The sequence below is a fragment of the Equus asinus genome, chromosome 8 (genome assembly GCF_041296235.1).
Source record: "Equus asinus isolate D_3611 breed Donkey chromosome 8, EquAss-T2T_v2, whole genome shotgun sequence".
NCBI lineage: Eukaryota > Metazoa > Chordata > Mammalia > Perissodactyla > Equidae > Equus > Equus asinus.
Window position 1 is genome coordinate 19,051,822 of NC_091797.1, and position 8,289 is coordinate 19,060,110.

Consider the following 8,289-nt stretch of genomic DNA (forward strand, 5'->3'; position numbering starts at 1 on the left):
GATCTTTAGACTTTGTTCATCTTACATAACTGAAATTTATTCCCATTGAACAGTAACTCCCCAATTCCCCTTCACCTGAGTCCCTGGCAACCACCATTTTATTCTTTGCTTCTATGAGTTCGGCTATTTTTGATATCTCATATAAGTGGAATCATGCAGTATTTGTCTTTCTGTGTCTGATTATTTCACATAGCCTACTGTCCTCAAGTTGCATCCATGTTGCCACATATGACAGGGTTTCCTTCCTTTTTAAGGCTGAATACTATTCCATTGTGTGTATCTGCCACATTTTCTTTATCCATTCATCTGTCAGTGGACATTAAGGTTGTTTCCCCGTCTTGGCTACCGTGAGTAATCTTCACTGCAGTTTTAATCATAATGGCCTCAAACTGGAAGCAACTCAAGTGTTCATCAATTCCTATTATTATGAACTAATAAATAAATCGTGCTATATTCATCCAGGGAACAATCTACTGACCCAGTCAATAACATAGCTGAATCTCAAATACAGTATGTTGAATGAAAGAAGCCAGGCACAAAAGAATGCCCATGAATGATTTCTTGATATGAAGCTCAAGAATAGGCCAAACTAATTTCTGGTGACAGAAATAAGAACAGAGGTCGAGGGGATGAGGCTGAGGAGGGTAGAGATTGACTGGAAAGCGGCATGAGGGAACTGTCTTGGGATATGAGAATGTTCTGATCATGTTTAGGGTGTAGATTTCATGGGCAAGTGCGTTAAACTGTTCACTTAGGCTTTGCACATGTGACATTTGTAGATTATACACCAGTAACATTTCAGTTCTTTGGAAAAATAAGACAAAACAAGAGAAACAAGTCTATGATACTTGACTAGCCAAAAAGAGCTCACAAAGCAAAGCTGAGCTACCAAGATATAGTAACGGCAGCACGTCCAGAGATAGCTTCCCTGGCAAACAGACAGAAGCATATAGTGTTGAATAAAGCAAGAGCAACTTTCCAGAAGAGTAGGCACATCTGTAGTCATTCAGAAAAAGAATCAGCTGACAGAGGCCACCCCAGCAAGAGGATTTCCTCTGTGAAAGCTGAATTGTCATCAAATACAATCAAGGTCTGTGAAAAAGGGTTGATGGGGCACAACCCGAGCATTTGTCTATTTTCTGTTAATTTGTGTATTCACCCTACAGCCGGATCCTCTGCTCTCCCTCCAAAGTACGTCCATAATCTGGCCGCTTCTCGTGGACTTCACTGCAGCCACTGCAGCCCAAGCTGCCATCATCTCTAGCCTGATTGCAGCCATAAGCTCAGTTACTGGTGTCCCTGCTTCCCTCCTCGCCTGCTACAGCCTGTTCTCAGCACAGTATCCAGAGACATGCGGTTGAAACTCCCCAGTGGTTTTCCATGACCCTTAAAATGAAATGCTCAATTCTCGCCTTGGCCCACAAGGTCTACACAAACTCACTGCTCCACCCCTCCCACCTCGGCTCCTTTCCTGAGGTCCCCCTCCCAGCTTCATGCTCCAGCCGTAGCGACTTCTTCCTGTAGCTTGGATATTCTGAACTTGTCCCAAGTACACGGTCTTGTACTTGCTGTTCCCTCCACCTGGAATCATCGCCCTCCACACCTTCTTGCTTTTACTTCATTTAGGTCCCTGTTCAAATGGTCTCTCCTTGGAGATAACTTCCCTGACTCTACTTGATAAAATGGCGCCCCCAGTTACCAACTTTCGTGTTAACCCAGATGATGGTCAATTTTATGTGCCAACTTGACTGGGCCACAAGGTGCCCAGATATTTGGTCAAACATTATTCTAGGTCTTTCTGTGAGGGTGTTTTGGGATGAGATTAACATTTAAATCAATAGACCAAGTAATGCAGATTGCCCTCTATTATGTGAGTGGGCCTCGTCCAATCAGTTGAAGGCCTGAATAGAACAAAAGACTGACTTTCCCCCAAGTAAGAGAGAATTGTCCTGCCTGACAGCCTTTGAACTGAGATATCGGCTGTTCCTGGCACTATAACAGCCTGCTCGCTTTCAGAGCTGAATGGAACATTGGCTCTGCAGATTTTGGACATGCCAGCTTCCACAACTGTGTGAGCCACTCCCTTATAATGAATTGAGAGGGAGAGAGTGTGTTCCATTTTTCATTTTTTGAGGAACCTCCATCCTGTTTTCCATAGTGGTAAGAGAGAGTGAGCTCGCCTCGAAGTTCTGTTCTCTGGAGAACTCTGACTAACACAGCCTGCTTTATTTTCCCCACAGCACTTCTCACCCCCTGACGAACTATGTATTTCCTAGTTTATTTGTTTATTGCCAAGCCCCCTCACATAAGCTCACGAGGGCAGGGACTCTTATCCTCTGCTGCACTTAGTGCCCAGCACATAGCAGGTACTCAGGAAACGTGAGATGAGTCATGCTACTTGAAAGGCTACTAAGAATACACAAAAGCCTTTTGCAACACCAGACACCTGGAGTAGTGGCTCTCCATTTTCGTTACACGTGAGAATTAATAAGAAACTTTTACATATTTTATTTTATGCTTTTAAAATATGATCCTGAGATGAGGCCTGTAAGCATCACCAGACAACCAAAGGAGTCTGTGGGACAAAACAGTTAAGAACGTCCGCTTCTCTAGAACTTCCTCTATAGCCCCAGCGCTGACCACCTTGCAGATGCTCGGTACACGGGCGCTGAGCAGAGCAACCGAGGGGAGCACCTTGGTGGGCTCCTGCTGCCAAGACCACATGGCTGCTTAGCAGGCTCTGTGCCAGGCCCTGTGTGGAACGCCGCGCACGCCCCTGTCACTTACTTCTCACAGGAACGATCCTTTGAAGACAGTACCATTATTTTCCCCACTCACAGGTGAGAAATTCAGAGAAGTGAAGTAATTTTCCCAAGGTTGAGCTTCTCATGGATCCGTCTGACCTGGGAATCCAAGCCGTAACCACTAGGCTATCTGCCTCCTAGGGGCATCTCTCGCCTGGGTTTCTCCAGTGCTGTCATAGCTGGTCTTCCTGTCTGTGTTCTTGCCCTGCTCCAATCTGTTTGCCACGCCACCATGTCACAACCAAACCTGCCTAAAGCCCCTCAGAGCTTCCTCATGGCCCTCAGGACACCATTCAAATGCCACACGGTGACCAATTGTGACCTGGCTTCATTTACCCTCAGGGTCACCCCCACCCCCGGGGTCACCATCTGCCCTCATCTTCCCTGCTCCTTCTCACATGCTGTACTCCAGCCTTGTGAACTCGCTTTCATCCCTCAAACTCAACATACACCCTCCCACGTCTGGGCCCTCGTAAGGCGGTTCCCTGGCCTGCAGAGTCCTCTCCCCAACCCTCCTGCTGCTCTCCAGCACACCCTTCAGTTTTCTGTTCAGATGCCACTTCCTCCAAGAAGCCGCCTCTGACTTCCTCAGACTGCTTTCTGAGTTCCAGGTAAGGGTTCCCAGAGAGCCCTGGGCCTCACCTTTCACAGCCCATCACCTTCTCTTGGTTTCGGATGTTCCCTTGCGGCTTCCTTGTTGGCCAGGATCTAGTCTGTTTTGCTCCCTGTGGGGCGAGCACCCAGCATGGTGCCTGGCACACCATGTGTGATTCTGGGATAAGTTCTTCAAGTGAGTGATTGAGTTTATAAGTAATAGAGACATGATTATCGACTCTCAAAAACCCATTATCTATTTGTATAAAGTGTCTAGAAAAGGTAAATCTATAGAGAAAAAAAACAAATCAGTGTTGCTGGGAGTGGAAATGGGAGTCACTAAGCAATGGGCAGGAGAGATCTCTTTGGGGTGACGAAAATGTTTGAAAATGTTCTAAATGTTCTGAAATTCTAAAAATCTTTGGATGGTGCACTTATAGTGAGAACAACTTATGGCATGTAAATTATACTTTGAAATCATTGTTTAAAAAAAAAACAGGAACTAATCTGGTGTCTGCTGGCTTCTTGCCAGCCAGTTCCAGAAGTTTCTCTGATGGCAGGAAAGAGACTTCAAAATCTTATGAAGCTTAATATTTTGATAAAAGCAGTAATATCCAGACTTCAAGTTTCACTGTTTCACATGCAACCTCACCCTCTCGGTGGAAGGTATTTTGCTGCTTTAGCTTCTGAAGGGTCTGTGATCATCAAGTTTCACGGGCAAGTGGCGAGGTGGCTCAGAGTCACACGGCCATGAGAATTCCTGCACTGAGTGTTAAAAAAGAAATCTTGGTGGCTTCATTTGCTTAAACTCTAGCACGATGTGTGCATGTGTTAGACAAGGCCAGAGAAATGTCTCCGTGTGAGCAGGCCAGACATAGGAAGACGCTTAGAGAGTAGAAGCTGTTCTGTCAAATTTCTGGACCCCTTGCTGCAAAGTTGCTAAACAGCTACATGGTTTCTAGGGGACAGAATGCCTCTGATTTCTTGTCCACAAATTTAGCAAGAATTTGGAGTTCCCTAGCCCTACGTAAGGGAACATACGTGGGCAGGCCTTGGCACCCCAGTCATATTCTGGGAGGGAGCTGCCTCTTTGCCCTGATCCGATCAAATGAGATGGGGCAAGAAATGGCTTGCTGAGGGCCGCTGCTTCACCAGTAAAGCCGCCACATGCCATGCTTTAGTCCCCAGACAGAAATATCATGGTGTTTCTCAGGCCTGAGGTCCATGGAGAGCTCAGGGCTGGAGGCCCCAAAGTCCCTTGATCCCATGGAACCTAGGACTGCCCACGTGATGAAGGCAGAGCAGCAAAGCCAGCAGGGGCGAGAACTCCATCACGCCAGCCCCGCACTTCTACCTGCTGGATATTTGCTCTGTTGCATGGGAATTATTGGCGATATTTGATTGCCATGTCACTGGCCTAAGGAATTTTACAAGATGGAAGGAACAAGCCTCAGGAGGAAGAGTGAGTCAATGGACAGATTACTGGACTGGAACATCGAAGGCCTGAATTCAGATCCTAGTTCTGTAACTAACCAGCTATGTGACACTGAGGAAATCACTTTTCCTCTTTGAGCATCCGATTGTCTATCCGTAAAATGAATTTGGGCTAGATGAATTTTAAGGTCCTTTTGACTCTGATAATAAGAATGGTGATAACTCTACTTTCCTAATCATAGGTGCCAGGTACATTTGCATTTAGTTCTTGGAGGAAGCATAGTTTTTGCTGTTTACGAAAGAGGAGTGAAGATAAGGCAGGCTAACCACACTGCTCAAGTTCAAAGTGCTTGGAGACAGAATTGCTTGGACTCACCCAGATCTGTCTGCTCTCCACTGGGTCCTGAGCTCCAACTACACAACAGAGCACCAGGGAATCAGTCCTCATTTCTTGGGCTTGTGGGCACCATAGACATTTCCAAAGGCCACTTGCTGCTATAGAAAAGACTTTAGACATTTTTCCCCCCAACATTATATTTAGAAAACTCTTAAACAGACAGGAAAATTGCAAGAATTTTACAGTGAACACCCTCACACTATTTTCTACTAGCTCTTACTGCTTGCGTTGTCACACAGTGAGCCATCTCGCCCTCCCCCTATTCCTCTGTCAGTCTACCTTAACTTTTGTGGCATCTTTTGGCTTTGATTAACTTTGAGAAAGGTTTCTCCCATCAAGTTTTCTCAATCCTTTCTCCCTGGCCACATATCATTTAATCATCACAAAAGCCAATGCAGCAGGTATGATCCTGCCTTATGGATGAAGAAACAGGCTCACGAAGGTTAGCAGCTGTCTCTGTCACTGAGCTGGGAAGCGCTGCAACCCACATCTCTCTTGGACTGAAGCCTAGACTCCCTATGCTCTCGTGCCCTCTGACCCAGCACTTTTCCAAAACATAGGCATTATGCCTTCACTTTGACCAATCTTCCGCTATTTCCACAGGGGATTTTTTCCCTAGGCAACTAACATCTTTCATAGCCAAATGAAACAAAACGAAAACAACTCAGGGTTTATTCATAAGTACAGTATCTTAAAAGAGAATACAAAAAAGATGTGGTCCTTCTCCCAGAGAGCTTAACGTTTACAGTTTTGTGCATGTATTTTCCTGTGTGTGTGTGTGTGTGTTTGTGTACTTGTGTGTATTCTGTAATATCTGTTGCTTTTACAAACCAATGTCTTTGAACTCAGCTCACAACCTTGGCTGTTTGTTTTTGGTTTTTTGCTTTGTTTGTCATGTTCTTGAAATCCTAGAAGAGGTTTCATCAGGGTGCATAGTGTGTCAGTCCTTGGGTGATGTGAGATTGCTCAAATTGCTCAATGTGTCTCTCCAGATCCAAGCTTGTTACTCTCAATCTGTCAGCTCGGCTCAAATAAGTAAACAAACTCTCTTGCCAGTCTGAGTGAGCAGAGGGGTGTTGTTCACCAGAAATACCTTAGATGATCCAAAACCCAGTCGTCACCATTTATGTTTTAGACTAGTTTTCCCCTCTGCTTTCATTTAAACATGGGCGTGCCTGCAGTTATGGGAGCCATCAGACTTCAAATCAGGAAGACTTACCATGAAAGGGCTTAAATGTCTTGTCCCATGGGCCCTTTGGCCATCTGGTGAAGCCTTGGACTTCTTCTAGGAAAATGTTTTTAAATTAATAAAATGCGAAAGAGTACAAAGAAAACCAACTTTATTCAAGTGTAATTATCAAAATATTAAAATAACAGTTTGTGATTCTTATTTATGTTCATTAATGTTTCAAATAACTAGGCACAGGGATAATTCCAATAGTTACAATAATTTCCAACCAATGATGAGTGTTAATTCTATTTCAAGACATCTGAAATACTATCAAAATATTTCATAATCTGAAATACCATGATTTGTAATATCAGGTGAACACGAAATGAAAATATTGGAGATGTCTGTGTGCGACAAAGTCATAAGAATTGCTAATATTTCTGAGTTTTGTGACCCAAATTCACAGTTGAAGGAAATGCTAAATTTCAGTTAGGATAAGCAAAAGTAAAGATGCCTTTTCCCCTAGAGAAGTTCACATACACCCTAAATTCTATGGAGTCAGAGGAACGTTTAGTTTGGAAAGGACTCAACAATTACTTGTCTCAAGGGTTCTAAATCTAGACGACTTCACAATAATTCCGCAAATATTGAAGAGAGAGAAATTCCTGGAATCCAGCCATGATTTATTGAATTAGAATCTCTGAAGTGAAATCCATGTATTTTTCACAAATTCCAGAGGTGATTTCGAGGCATAGCCAATTAGGGAATTCATTGAACTCCTGGTATCTCCGAAGAATTTCTCCAAGAATTTCTGCTATATATTCCCTTTTCCACCCTCTCCTCTCACGGACCTGGTGTTTTGAAAAGCTTTGTCTCAGCGTACACGTTAAGTAGTCATTAATTCCTTCCTCCTATAAAAAAAACTATTTATGATATAATTTACGTATAGTGAAATTTGTACTTTTTAGTATGCCGTGCAATCACGCGACCACCACAACTATCAAGACATAGAACGGTTACTTACGTTACCCTAAAAAATTACTTGTGTGTCTTTGTAGACAACCCTTTCTTCTGTCTCCAGTCCCTGGCAACAACTGATCTGTTTTCTGTTCCAATTGTGTCTTTCCCAGATTGTCATATAAGTGAGTCATACAGTATGTAGCCTGTGTCTAGCCTTCTTACGCTTAGTGCATTTGAGATTCGTGCATGTTGTTGTGCGTATCAGTAGTTACTTCTCTTTTATTACTAAGTAATATTAATTTCATGGTATTGATGTACCAAGTTTGTTTCACCAGTTGAGGGCACTTGGATTGTTACCATTATTTTTGGCAATTATGATTAAAGCTGCTATAAATATTCACATACACATTTTATATAAATGTCAGTTTCATTTCACTTGGGTACAAATCTAGGAGTGGAGTTGCCGGGTCATATGGTAAGAGTATATTTAACTATGTAAGAAACTGCCGAATGATTTTCCAAAGTTGCTGTACCATTTTGCATTCCCACGAGCAGTGAATGAGGGTTCCAGTGGCTCTGTATTCTTGTGAATGGATGCTATTGTCAGTTTCTTTTTTTTCTTCCATTCTAACAGATGTGTAATGTGTCTCATTGTAGTTTTAATTTGCATCTCTTTTACAGCTAATGAGGTTGAGCATCTTTTCATATGTTTATTTTCCATTTTTGTATTTTCTTTGGTAAATTCTCTGTTCCAATCTTTTGCCCATTTTGTAAATTGTGTTGTTTTTATGGAGTTTTGAGCTTTAAAAAAATATATATTGTGAATACAAGTCTTTTGTCAGATACGTGTTTTGCAGAGAAATTCTCCAAGTTCGAACAACTAAACAATGTCTTTTGAGTAGCAGAAGTTCTTACGCATCATTTTTTCT